The 15,499-nt window shown below is 33.5% G+C and overlaps 1 pseudogene; it reads right to left on the bottom strand.

Annotated features, from left to right (window-relative positions):
- LOC122907485 overlaps positions 1-14,740 on the bottom strand; it is an 83,351-nt pseudogene extending 68,611 nt beyond the window's left edge.
- Positions 14,741-15,499: the final 759 nt, after the last annotated feature.

A 15,499-nucleotide genomic window follows, 5' to 3' on the forward strand; every position in this document is an offset into this window, starting at 1 on the left:
ATGGAATCTAGAGTTAACATTCATATCTTATAAAATGGCTGGATCATAAAATAGGTGAGTATATATTTTTTCTAAGAAAAATCAAACCGTTTTCCAAAGTGCACATATATTTTACATTCCCAAGAGCAGTGAATGAGTTCAAGTTTCTCTGCATCCTCGCCAACACTTGGCATGATCAGTCTGTAAAATATCAATTATTTTATTAATTAAAATGGTATCTCATTCTGGCTGGAATTTGTTTTTCACTAGTTGTTTTTCTTTTAAATTTTTTTAAAGATTTTTAAAAAAATTTATTTATTTGTCAGATAGAGATCACAAGCAGGCAGAGAGGGGGCGGGGGGGAAGCAGGCTCTCCGCTGAGCAGAGAGCCTGACGTGGGGCTCGATCCCAACACCCTGGGATCATGACTTGAGCCAAAGGCAGAGGCTTTAACCCACTGAGCCACCCAGGTGCCCCAAGTTTTCTAAAATTTAAACTTAATTAGCCAACTTATAGGACATCATTAGTTTCAGATGTACTGGTCAGTAATTTTTCAGTTGCCTATAACACCCAGTGCTCAGCACATCACATGTGCTCCTTAATAGCCATTAGGCAATTACCCCATCCCCCCACCCACCTCCCTCCCAGCAGTCCTCAGTTTGTTTATATTAAGGTTCATTTCAGGACAGTATTTGTCACAACAGAAACACACACACACACACACACACTTTGGTGAGTGTCTGTTCCTACAGAAATAAAAGGCAAAAACCAATTCTTTTTTTCTGTGAAAATTAATTTTCCTATTTTTTTCCTTCTTTTGTGAGGATGAGAGTTTTGAAAATTATTGCCTGCTTCACTTAGTCAATTTCAGGGTCCCTAGCATAATGATTATTTAATTACATTAAGTTTCTCACAATATTAAATTGTTCATGGAGCTCAATATTTGTGGTCCCTGCTGGATTAGAAAGCAAGGTGTGTGCCACTAGCATCTCTCACCTCAGGGTAAATCCGTCTCATTCGGATTGCAGACAGGAAAGTTAAGAAAGAAAATCTATTGCCTCAGATCAAAGCTTTTGAGCCTGAAGGCAGTGTATCACTTTTTCCTAAACTGGTACCCATTACATCAGAAAATCATCTGCCTACCTCCTTCAACTGTAGACATTTGTCTATTCAAGCTTGGGCTTGCATCTTAATTTTTTTAATTATTTCATTTCACAGCAGCAATAAATATATGAATATGTGTGTGTGAAAATAACTTTCTTTGAGAGAGCTTAAATTTCTATGTGCATGCAAACACATATGTGGAGCACACAAGTACACAGTTCACTACTGTACAACAGATTAATTCATTTTTGAAAAACACTTGCAAATATCTAATTCAAATTATAGAAATGTTGTTAGTAACATATTTTCCCTTTTTAATAAAAATTACCTAAGATTTTACTAACTTTCAAAATCAATTTATAAATAATTTGAATATAAAAATGGTTTGCAATATATACATACAAACACACACAAATATGCACACAGAATAATGTCAAATGTATGCACAGCTTTTTTTTAAAATTCCAAATTCATAATAGATTTTTTTATTCCAAATTCATAATAGTTTCTTTGAGCTTTTTAATCATATATGATGATTAATAACAAATTAATGTCTAGATCTCAAAGAATATACTGATCAGTGTTCTTTTTAAATACTTTTCCCAACATTTTTCAGAATTTCAAGCTACAGATGCTTCAACATTTTAACAAAGTATTGGACAGTTCAGTGAAAAGTTATATTTTGATTTTATTATCTGTATACAGCTTGTACATTTGTATTTGTTTAGCTCTTTCATAAGAGCAAACCGAATATAAATAGTCAGATGCAATTGACTTCCATTGGGATGTCTGTATCAAGCTTCTGTCTTAGAGTCCTATTTCTCCACCCACTAATGGGTTAACAGTCTATGTATTCTTTTTCTTCAAGGTTAGAATTGAACTGAATGAAATAGCTTGTGGTAAGGTACAAGAAATCATTTGCTTATAAAGCTTAGATATTAGGGGAGAAAATTTTTATTTGTTAAATTGTTCTTGTTAAAAATTTATTTACTTCTTTATTTTTAAATTTTAATTCCAGTGTAGTTAACATATTGCTCTATTTGTTTCAAGTGTACAAGATAGTGATACATCAGTTATGTCCATTACTCAGTGATTATGAAGGTAACTGTACTCTTTAATCCCCAATGCCAATTTCACCCATTCCCACCAACCTACCTCCTCTCTGGTAACCATCAGAAGAGGAAATTTTTTTTTTTAAAAGATTTTATTTTTTTTATTTGACAGAAAGAGATCACAAGTAGGCAAAGAGGCAGGCAGAGAGAGAGGAGGAATCAGGGTCCCTGCTGAGCAGAGAGCCCGATGCAGGGCTCGATCCCAGGACACTGGGATCATGACCTGAGCCGAAGGCAGAGGCTTTAACCCACTGAGCCACCCAGGTGCCCCCAGAGGAGGAAATTTTTAAAACTGAATACAGACGACTGAACAGCAGAGTAAGCAAATTTCTTTGAGTTCTTCTGAACAGCCACAGTTATTTCCAGAAGCGGATACTTTTACTCTTCCATGAAATAGGTGAGATTAACTAGAATCTTCTTATAAATTCTAGTTTTTCATAAGTGAAATAAAAGTTAACTCCACAATTTAACGCAGAGATTTTTTAAAAAGATTTTATTATTTATTTGACAGATAGAGATCACAAGTAGGCAGAGAGGCAGGCAGAGAGAGGGAGGGGAAGCAGGCTTTGACTGAGCAGAGAGCTAGATGCCAGAGATTCCATGACCCTGAGATCATGACCTAAGCTGAAGGTAGAGGCTTAACTCACTGAGCCACCCAGGCTCCCCTAACAAGGAGATTTTAATTAAAATCATAAATAAAAGGGGAAAATCATCATAAAATAAATATAACTATAAATTATGACTGTAAATATTAATAAGAAATTAATTCTTAAAATAACATTGTGAAACTGCATATGTGCTTTCTTAATTTTCTTTCAAAAAGTATGATCATACTACATAGACTAGTATACTGTCACCCAAATTTTTTTACATAACTTCATAGTTTATGTGTAACAATCTAGACTATCTTTTTATGTCCATAAACATAAATCTATATAAATAATATAATGTCATATTATTGCATTGCATATAAGTACCAATGATAAAAAAAATAACAATTTCTTACTGTTGGACATTTGACTTCCTTTCAATATTATTTTATTATCATTATAAAATATATTACTACAAAAAACATTGAAAATGAATCTAATACTGAATTTTGTCCAAAATGCAAATGTTTAATTCATTATTGAAAGAAAAGGTGTTAAAAAAAAAAAGATGTAATAAGGTAAAATATAAACATATAATGTCATTTTAAAATTAGGATACCAATTTACATTTCTAACAATAAGACATAGAATCATTTAATACATCATTTTTAGTAGTAATTATTTTCATTCTTTTAAAAGTTTCGCTAACAGAATTTGTTGAAACTTGCATTGGAATGTTTTTTTTTTCTTTAATTACTCATTAGTTTGAAAATATTTAAATATCTATTGGCTGTTGTCTCAAATATGATCTCTTCGTAACTTTTAACTATCTTCTTTAAATTCTTTTTCCTATATATTTCTTAAAGTGTGTGCATATTATGGATACTAACCCTCACAGTATAATTTGTAATTTAGTATTGTAGTTCAACAAACATATGAAATTTGTTAATTTTCATGTAGTCAGACCTATCAGTCTTTTTTTTTTAAATTTTTGTTTAAATTCCAGTTAACATACAGTATAATATTATTTTCAGGTGCACAATTTAGTGATTCAACACTTCCATACAACACCTGGTGCTCATCACAGCAAGTACACTCCTTAATCCCCATTACTTATTTAACCCATCCCCCTCACACTCCTCCCCTTTGGTAACCATCAGTTTGTTTCCTATATTTAAGAGTCTGTTTCTAGGTTTGCATCTCTCTTTTATTCTCCTATGATCATTTGCTTTGTTTCTTAAATTCCACATATGAGTGAAATTAGATGGTATTTGTCTTTCTCTGACTGGGTTATTTTGCTTAACATTACTCTCTAGCTCCATCCACATTGTTGCAAATGGCAAGATTTCATTTTTTTTATAGCTGAATAATATTCCATTGTGTGGCCCACACTACATCTTTCTCCATTCATCAGTGGAAGAACATTTGGACTCTTTCGATAATTTGGCTATTGTTGATGATGCTGCTATAAACATTGGGGTGTGTGTATCCCTTTGGATCAGTATTTTTGTATTCTTTGGGTAAATAAATACCTAGTAGTGCAATTGTTGAATTGCAGGGTAGTTCCATATGGCCAATTAATCTTTCACAAAGCAGGAAAGAATATCCAATGGGAGAACAACAGTCTTTTACAAAAAAAAAAAAATGGTGTTGGGAAAATTGGACAGCAGCATGCAAAAGAATGAAACCAGAGCACTTTCCTACACCATAAATGAAAATAAATTAAAAAATGGATTAAATACTTAAAGGTGAGATAGGAAATCACTAAAATCCTAGAGGATAACACAGGCAGTAACTTCTTTGACATTGACAGACCTATCACACTTACTCATTTTTATTGTTTTTTTTTTAAGCTCCTGTCTTTAATGTGAACTTATATCAATTATTTGTACACTACCACTCTTAAGTAAGAAACTAGACCCTTTAAAACAATGAAAAAACTATCTCAAGATCATATGCTTAATAATTGTTTTATAAGTGTATATATATGTCAATTATATTCTGATAATTTATTTTGCATTTAAATTTTTAAATCTAGTTGATTAATTAAACTTAATTAAATTTAAATTTTAAATTAAATTAAATGTAATTTGAAATTAACTTTGTTAATATGTCAGGTAGAAGGGTTATTTTATTTCCTTTTCCCCAAGTACTTTTATCAATGTTCCAAACACCATTACTAAATTTGTATTTTTATTCTATGCCCCAATCTCATTGGTTTGCTTGGGATTTAATATGTTAATAAATACTCCAGTGCATTTGTAGATTAGTTGAAGGATGGTTGGCATTCTTTGAACATTTGATCTTGTGAGGCCAGAGTGCAGAGTGCATAGCTATTTTTTGTGTCCTTTGTTATATTTTAATAGTACATAAGTGTGTCTGTACACATGTATTGTCTATTACTCATTATTTAATCTGAAGATTATGTGGGTTTTTTCTTGTTGTTTAATGTACACTTGGCAGTTTCTTTCACCTGGGATGTGGAGTACAACTAATAGCAATGAGTCACTTTTGTTTTCCTCCCTTTTAATAATGCCCTTTTAAAAGCCCTTTTAATAATGGCGGGTCTAAATCTCACACACAGTGTTAATGACATATTGCTATCTTCAATTTATGCCAGTATAAATATTAATACAGGGCAGCTGATTTATTTTCCCTTAAAAGTAATGTTATTTATCAGTATATATCTCCAGAATAGTTATAGAAATCTATTTCTAGGATATACCTGCTAGACACTGCTAACTGTTCAGTAAGTAACTCTCAAACTAAGCCTCTACGGAGGTTCTACATGACAATCAAGTTCTACCTGAACACTAGGTGTTGTTTCCCCACTTCAGCTAAGACAATGGAATCTGGGGAAAGCCTGTACTGCAAAGTGAAGGAAAAACATCTCATTCTAATACATCAGTCCTGAAGCAGTTTTGCTTGCGCCTAACTGTTGTAGAGAATTTTTCAAATACACCCTTCTTTCCTTCCCTCTTTTTTAATTCAAATGGTTATTCATATATCATTAATTCATTATCTTATTAATTCTCCAAATCATATAGGATTCTGATGATTTGTATGACTTAAAAGCAATTTAATGGCAGCCATCCTCCACAAAATGACCCACCAACAGTACCTGTCCCCCCTGCCTCTAGCCCTGTGACTAACAATTTCTAAATGAACCAAAGTAACATGTTGAGTTCAATGCTTCTGTCTTAACATTTTGTTTTGCTTTTTTCCTTTCTCACAGGGAAGTTTCCAGTCTCTTGTTATGACATCCTATCAGCGTTCAATATATGTCCAGACTCAAAGCAGTAGACAAGAGGTTGTTTGATCCCCTGATATATTCTTTGCCAGGCTTCCAACAAATTTTCCTGAAGTGAACCTACATGTTTGAATCTCACTTATGCTTGAGATATACCTGTTTTTTGTTGTTGTTGTTATAGTATTATATTTTAAATATATTTCTCAATTGGGTAGAGTATGTGAATTGAAAAACTGTTGCTTTCTGTATATCTGGTTTAAGGAGAATGATTTGCTGAATTATTAATTCTAACATGTGTTTTTCTATTTTTGTAAATTATACTTCCTTGTATAAATTTGTTCATTTTCAGTTGAGTTAATTAATTTGGAAGTCATTTTGTTGGTGGTGAAAGATGAATCTACTTCCAGGTTTTCCATTTTAGAATTCATTTCATTTTTGCCTCTTTTACTGATTGTCTTCATATATTAAACTCTCTCTCCTGAAATACAACAAAGCAATAGTTAGGAAATTCAATTTTTGCTACTAAGAAATACCTCTTGTCTCCCCTCTATCCTTCTGTCTAATTAGACATTGAAGTTCAAATACTTCTGTGAACACAGCTATGAGACTCTACATGTTCAAATGTTGTACAGTGTCAAGAAAAATTAAATAAAAATGGTTAACTCTTTATTACATTCAGATAATGCCATTGGACTCTAAAGATAAAAGGTTATCAATTTTGTCTTATTTTGTAATAACATATAAGGGAAAATAAATCAACTGGCTTCAGTTTTCTCAAAACCAACATTCAATATCACAATCCAACTAAGCAATTCCTACTAGATAGAGAAGGAAAGTGTGATCCATGGATTTTATAACCAATACAAAATTCTTTACATACCAAACCAATATAAATATGGTTTTAAACATGAAAGAACTAATTTTGTGCCCTTGAGTTTGTGGAGAAATTACTGGAGAATGAGCTTCAAATAATGAAGAAATGACTTGGGAAATTATGGCTAAAGAACTATCAGTGATAATTGAATATATTTATATGAAGAGTAAATATTAAAACAAACACGAGTATTAGAGCAACAGAAATATTGCAAGTGTTATGTCTTCCAACCATGTAGATATGATCAAATTAATACAAATTAGCTGAGGAAGAACAAAGAAAATGAGAAATAGTCCACAGATTGTTTCATCTATCATTTAGATAGAGTCAAATGATATCATTTAGCTGGAATACCAACTATTGAAAGAATAAAAAAGAAAAAAAAAAGAAGAAATATAAACGTACCTGTATGAACATTTTTTGTCCTGGTTAGACACACAAGATTGTAACTGTAGTATCTCTAATTTTGAAAATGTGCTTGAGATTTGTATATCAAAAATTCATGCATCGACATACTACTGTGTACTTCGTTTTGTATTTATCCACTATAACCTTGATAAGGTATTTCTATTTATAATAGATATATAATAATACATAGCATATATTATGCAAATCACATACCATTATAACCATTATAACATGTGATTAGTTTATAGTTTGAGCTATTAATATGTATGCCTCTAAAACATTCTTGTACATGTCTTCTTCTGCACCTACATATAAATCTACATGTACACATAGGAATGGAGTTACCAGGTGAAAGAATAGCTCTATATTCTCATACAAAACAGTATTCTAAAATAGTTGGATTTGGTAAAACAGTTTGACAATTATTTGAAAACTGTACTAAATTTCACTCAGTTATTTTCATAATAGATATGTTATACAATTGAAATAGCAAACAGTGGTTGATTACTTACTGCATGCTGAATGTAGCTATTACAGAACTGAATAAAATATGGTGCCTTCAAGGAGGTCACAGATTTGTTGCAATTAATGGAATTACAGTAATGTATTCAGGCCGCATGTGTCATTAACATGTTTTCTGTATTATTAATATAGCTATTCACTGTAAGATCTCAAACAGCAGACAGTTATGTGTACTAAAACTAGGAATATTGACACGAATAAAAAAAATTTACATTTGTTCTAGGTGCCCACTTTTTACAAACCATATTACGTCATATTTCTTGTTAGATTTAAATTTTGGCATCTTTAGTTACGAGCCTCGAGAAAATCAGCAACAAAAATAAAGAAATAATAGCTAAGCTATCGATATATAAATATAGCTGGGTAGAAGACAGATAACCTCATACAGAGAAGATGAAAGTACTCCATCTGAAAATAATACTCCATCTGAAATTCAAACCTTTATGTTCTATAGCACTATTTCATGATTGTCATGATATTTAATATTGAAACTATTTAACTAAGCCTTGAAAATAATTTAGGAAATTAATTAGACCCACAAAAATTTTATTAGCTTTGATATTTTTCATAAGCTTCAGTTGGAATCACAACTAGTCCTAAGCCCTGTCAGATACAGGCACATACTCAGGCAAAAATATATTACATGGAGACATATAATCTCATACATTCCCACCACTATGTGAGAGAGCTACATTTCGTCCACATCTGTCATCTATCTGCACCAGGGAGTTTGCATATTTCAGCTGATTAGCAGAAAGGAATTCATTGGGGGTGACTCAGATGGTAAAGCAACTGACTTTTGATTTTGGTTCAGAATGTGATCTCATTGGTGAGATCAAGCCTGGCATGGGACCCCATACTCAGTTCAGAGTTTGCTTGGGATTCTCTTTAGCCTCCCTCTCCTCTCCCTTTGTGCACTCTCTCTCTCTAAATAAATAAATAAATAAATTCCTTAAAAAATATAAAAAAGGAAAGTAAATTCATTGGAATCACCTCTAATTCAATGTCTTAGCTTGACACCTCCCTCTTGACTTTTGTACAATTATAATAAATTCCTGATTGATCTATTCTCTACAGTGTTCCTTTCCTCAACTTCATTTCTTCATATCTTCTGGTATAATCATTACAAAATACAGGTATGATTAAGTTTTAAGTTCTTAAAATACGTGAGCAACTCCCACTTCATATAAACGTTGTTCATACTCCAATGCTTCACACAGTTTGAAACACCAATTATGGATAGAAAAATAGTTTCTAGAGGAATGAATGCATTTTATCTGGAAAGATAAACATGGAAAATACTTCCTAATTATATTTTTCATTTTGAATTTCAGTCTCTCTCATATAACATAAAGAATTCAAATTCTCTTTTGGCTGTTCACCTTACAGAAAAACTTTTCAATTACTGCTCAATTCCCAGGTAAAACTTTACTGCATGCCCAAAATTTGATAGCATCAAAATTTCAACCTTTGTCATCTTTTAGACAACACTAAGTTAGACTATGATTAGCATTTGTATATATATTTAACAATGTGCTTATAAGTACTATGTTATAAAATTGAGTTAGGGTTGTGATTTTTCCTAAAGTCACATTTTAAAAAATTTTGCAATGGCTTTGAATAAGAATACTGTATGCCAATGGTGTTTACTAGAATTTAGATAAGATCAATCATATTTAGCATATCTTGTGTAGGATGTTGAATCCATATTTTATGCTTATTAACTTATGCATTGCAGAGATACTAATTGAGTAGTTACTGTGTATCAGGCATTATCCATGTCAGAATTCATACTATGATTGAGCACTTAATTACCATAGTAAGTGACATCTTTACATCTCCAATCAGAATCAGAAGAAAAATGCAAATATAAATATTCCCAGATGCCATGAGCTACAAAGACTGGGGACTTCACAAAAACATTAGAAAAGTAATTTCCATGTCTATAAATTTCTATCATTTTATTCTATTCTTTGAATTATAAAGAGTTCAGACAAGCAAAAATTCTTTATCATCAACCAACAGTTTTTCTCTAGGAGGTATTATTTGTTATGGTTATTTTTAAAAAATTATTGTTCCAGTTTGATTGCTTTGAATATGGCAGGAGGTTCAGATATCTGAAAACATGTTAGGAGGGAAGTAAAGAAGAATCTAATAATAGCACAAACTCAGGGAGAGGATTATTGATTTGATTAAACATTTAGATAGTTTTAACAAAATAATTTGCAACTCCCAAAGCTAAAAGAGGTCATTAGTTTTATGGATGCATAACAATTGGAATTCATGTGCCAAATTTTCACAGCTGTTACTGTATGGTTCGCTCTTGATCTATCTGTGTAACATATTATCCCAGTTGTTTGGAACTGAATTAGAAAAATATCCTTTTGCAAAAGCTGGTTTTACATTGAAGTTGGACATATTCTACTTATATTTTTTTCTATGTACTTTCATCTTCACAGCTGAAGGATTTACTAAATGTCACTGAGACTAAAGTGAAAAAAGAGCATGTTGATTATATTTTTATTTTATTATGACTGAATTATTTAAATTTCCCATATGCTTATAATGGTGAATGTTACCAGCTTTGAGAAATAAGAATATTATACACTATTCAATTGCTTTAATACAAAGTTTATTTTAAATGTTGCTGAGTATTAATATCAATTTTAGCTGTAATTTGTCATTTAAAAATACTTCATATTAAAGATAGTTGAGATGTTTATCTTCTTGTCTTTCACCATTTTTGCAAAATTTTTTACTTGATCATCAGATAGCTAAGAAAGAAGACATATACTAACCTCAAGTTCTTATATTTTCATTTTATTCATAGAAAAATAGTAATTAAGAAATACACAAATTCTTGTAGACCAGAATATAAATAGTTATATTTATGTTATAGCTGAACTGATGTTGTTTTAATTACTTATAGAAACAGTGCTAAAACTTCGAAATTTTGTGATTATACATCTTAATTTTTAAATAAACAAGAGCACATAAACTTTATAATAGTACTCAATTTATTAAGGCATAAGCAAACCTCTACATATCAAAAACATTTACTATAGCAGATGATGAAAAACTTTTTTCAGAGAAAGTTAAAAAAAAACAAAAAGTAGAAGTCCACTACCCCTCTTTTGGGAAAAGGAATAAAATGTATAATCCTATATTAAACATTTGTCAACATCATCAAAACTACAGAGCTTTTTCATTTGGTATCTGTACAATTAGACAAGCTTCTGACTCTCAATGATCCTCAATATCTTAATTAGAATAATCTACTTTTCCTGAAATAAAATAACTTTTCATTGGACTAAAATAAGGATTAAAAGAAATAATGTAAGTAAGCCACTTATTAAAAATTAACATGTATGGAACATTCAATCAATATTAGCTACTATCATTAGTATTATTATGGATCACTATTTTGTTGTATGTTCATTACACTTTGACCGATGAAATATTGCATTAAAATGAAATATAATACACATCATTGTTTTAAAGTACTTTAAAATCTATTTGGAAACCAAAATATTAATAAATAAATAAGATTGCACACTAACACATATACCTGAGCACAAGAATAGAAATATTTGGTTAATAGGTAAATGATGACAACCCTGCTAAACACACGAAGTATTCTAAAAATTATTGCAGGTTCTAAAGTTACATGGTATCCAAAACATTGTTAAGGAAAAAAATATGCAAAGCATGTCATAATTCCCATTGCTAAATGACTATGTATCTGTAAGTAGAAAGCAAGAAATAAGGCTAAGATATTTTTTTGGTGGTGGTGGGACAGGGGAGGGAGAGAGAATCTTAGGCAGGCTCCATGCCCAGCAGGGAGCCCAATGGGTGTGGAGCGGAGAGCTCAATCTTACATCCCTGTGATCTTGACCTGAGCCTAAATCAAGAGTCAGATTATTAATGAACTGAGCCACCCAGGTGCCCCTAAGAGCGTGTGAATAAGTTTGAAGGTGGTATATGGCTTGCTTGCTCTCTCTCTCTCTTACTATTATATATATGTGTGTGTGTGTATCTATCTATCTATATATCTACCTAGATCAGATAAGTGACTCCTTAATTCTTACTGTAGAAAAAGAAGTCACTCCACCTGGGCCATTCAGCAATATTGGATAGCCCAAAAAAGATAAATTTGAGGATCCTTATTTTCTAATAAGTAATGCATCATGGTATACTCATTCTTAATCTCTCTGTAGTCTCACACTAAAACCTGAGGGGTGAGGCATTGCATTATATTCTAACCTCCTCTATGACTAGACAGAAGGTACTGCTTATACAAAGGAGTGGCTGTTTTATTCTAATCACAATCATTTTTGTATTCAGGTGTTTAAATATACAAAAAAAAAAAAAAAAAAGAAATGCTTATGTCTCCCAAGAGATGATCATTATTGGCTCCTGGCTAGATGTATTGAGAGGAGTTGGAACGTGTACTAGTACTGAAAAAAGAATAGTATATATCACAGACACATGGAATCACATTGTGAATGAATTCTAGATTCTAATTTTCTTTTTTTTTTTTTTTAAAGATTTTATTTATTTATTTGACAGAGAGAGAGATCACAAGTAGGCAGAGAGGCAGACAGAGGCAGAGGGGGAAGCAGGCTTCCTGCTGAGCAGAGAGCCCTATGCGGAACTGGATCCCAAGACCCTGAGATCATGACTTGAGCCAAAGGCAGAGGCTTAACCCACTGAGCCACCCAGGCACCCCTAGATTCTAATTTTCAACAGTATTGTAGAACCTTCAATCTCTAAGGTTTCATACTACTTTCATAGTAGACATATATTCACAGATGACATCCAAGTTTTGATTTTGTTAATATTTAAACAGATTTTATATATAACATTGAATCAAGTTAGTTGTTAATAACTTTTTTCATATTAACTTTAGCATTCTGTCCCCAAAACATATTTACTCCATACAGTTTCAATATAGTATCTAAAATTCATGAAATACTACCTTGGTTAAACTACAAATCTTGAGCAACTAGACTTAATTTAGCTATATTTATACCAGTTAGCAACCCACCATAAAACAGATACCCAAAATAAGATAGGTAATTTGAGGTGTCATCTGCAAAAGATTGGATGGGGTATACTTTTTAAATTTATTTATTGGGGCACCTGGGTGGCTCCAATAAATGATTTAAGCAACCATTGAGGACTCAGGTCAGGATCCTGGAGTCCCAGGATCAAGTCCTCGATCGAGTCCCACACTGGGCTACTTGCTCAACCGAGTGTCTGCTTCTACCTCTGACCTCTCCCCTCTCATTCTCTCTCTTTCTCTCAAATAAATAAATAAAATAAAAAAAATTTATTTATTTATTTGAGAGAAAGAGAGACAAAGAGCACACAAGAGAGAGCACAAGCGTGGGTGGGGGAGGGCAGAATACAGCTTGCCTATGGTGATTGCACAAGAGAAACTCATGGAAATAAATAACTGAATCCACACTTCTCCCTTACGTTGATATTCTTGTATGATGTGTTAGTTCATTCAGGAGGCTTTGTCAAAATGTAATAGACCAGATGGCTTATAAACAACAGAAACACAATTCTCAAGAGTGGAAATTCCAAGATCAATCGATTAACAGATTAGGTGTATAGTGACAGCCACTTCCTGACTCATAGATGACTGTCTTCTTACCTAGGGGAATGCTCACTTTTTTGAGCTAATCACCACCAAAAAGCCCCACCTCCTAAAAACATTACACTGGGAACTAGGTTTCGACATAATGGATTTAGGGAAGGAAGGACACAACCATTCAGTCTGTAGCTTTCTACTCCTGCTACCCTCCCCAACCCCCCCCCAAATATTCATGTCCTTCTCACATGCAAAATACAGTAATTCTATCAGAATAGCCCCACAGTCTTAACTCATCCCAGCATGAACTCAAAAGTCTAAAGTTCAAAGTCTCTAAGTATTATCTAAAGCAGATATGGGCAAGACTTAAGGACTGATTCATTCTGAGGCAAATTCCTCTCTGGCTGTGAATGTGTGAACCCAATGTTAGGTGCTTCCAAAAACAACTGTGGAACAGGCATAAAATAGGCATTCCCATTCCCAAAAAAAGAATAGGAAAGAATAAAGGGCTGGCAGTTCCTAGAGAAACCCCAAATCCAAGGAAAAACAGCATTAAACTTTCAATCTTAAGAAGATCATTTTGGCTGGATGCTAAGCCTTCCAGGCACACTCGGGTTGTCACCCCACTTCCTTAGGTCTTGGGTTAGAGTTTAGTATTGGAGGTTGGGATTCCCCTTAGGTGATTATTCTGTCTCTGTGGCTCTTCTGGCACCTTAGTTCATCAGGATGGAATGGTGAAGAGGTGATTCTTCTGGTCTGGACTCTCTGAGCTGGCCCTCCATTTCTAGGACTCTGCAGAATCTTTGTCCTCTGAAATGGTCAGTTCAACTTAAGTACTCTGTGTGCCAACAGAAAAGGCATCACAAACACTGCCACAGTTTGCTGCCTGCTCCCCCTGTAGTGTAGTGTCTGTGCCATAAGGAGGCCTGCAGAGCCACCGGTTGCTCTTTTGCAGTTGTTTGAGATGCAGGGAATGGAGTCCACCATGTGAGAAGGAGCCATGAATGCCAGCATCCTTCTTTTGGAATCACTCTGCCCGCTGGACCTTACACTCAGAGCCTGTGATCGGAGGAACAGCACTGAGGATCTGTGAATTGCATTTAAGGTCATTCTTCCAACACCTGGAGCAGTAGCTTCTGGCTTCTGGTTCAGATGGCTGATTAATCTCCTTATCAAATGGTCATTTGGCCACATCCTTGTTGTTCTTTCCCAAACAGGCTTTCCTATTCCTTTCAATAAAAACTGGCTGAGAATTCCCTCCAGATCTTTAAGTTCTGGTTCCTTTTTGGTTAGTAATTCCATCTTTAAGCCATTTCTCTCTTATCACATTTCACTACAAGCAGTCAGGAAGAACCAGGTCACATCTTCAACACTTTGCTTAAAGATTTCCTCAGCCAAATACCCAATTTCATTTCTTGCAATTTCTATTTTCCACAAAGCATCAGAACATGAACACAATTCAGCCAAGTTCTTTTTCAATTTATAACAAGTATCGCCTCTCATCCAGTATCCAATAACCTCTTCCTCACTGCTGCCTCAGAACTCATCAGAATGTCCTTTATTGTCCATATTTCTTCCAACATTCTGTTTGGGATTACTTAGGTATTCTCTAAGAGCCTGAGGATTTTGCTACGGCTGCCCTCTTTTCTGCCTGGGGATTCATCAGAGAAGTGTTTGAAGATCTGTTCAGTGTAATGTAAGCTCTAGATGCACCTCCATACTTCTCCAACCTTGATCAAGAATTTGAAAGCTGCTTCCACATTTTTAAGTATTTGTTACAGCAGTATGCCCACTTCTTGGTACCGATGGCTCTCTTAATCTTTTCAGGTCTGTAACAAAATGCCGTAGTTTGTGGCCCATGAACAACAGAAACATTTCTCACAATCCTGAAACCCAAGAGGTCTGAGATCAAAGCACCTACAGATTCCATGTCTGGTGAGTTCCTCCCCCATCCTTCGTAGATAGCCCTTTTTATCCTATGTTCTTGCATGACAGCAGGAGGAGGAAGCTAGCTCTCTGGGCATTTTTATAAGGGTACTAATCTCATTCTTGAAGGCTTTT

This window comes from Neovison vison, chromosome 5 (genome assembly GCF_020171115.1).
Source record: "Neovison vison isolate M4711 chromosome 5, ASM_NN_V1, whole genome shotgun sequence".
NCBI lineage: Eukaryota > Metazoa > Chordata > Mammalia > Carnivora > Mustelidae > Neogale > Neogale vison.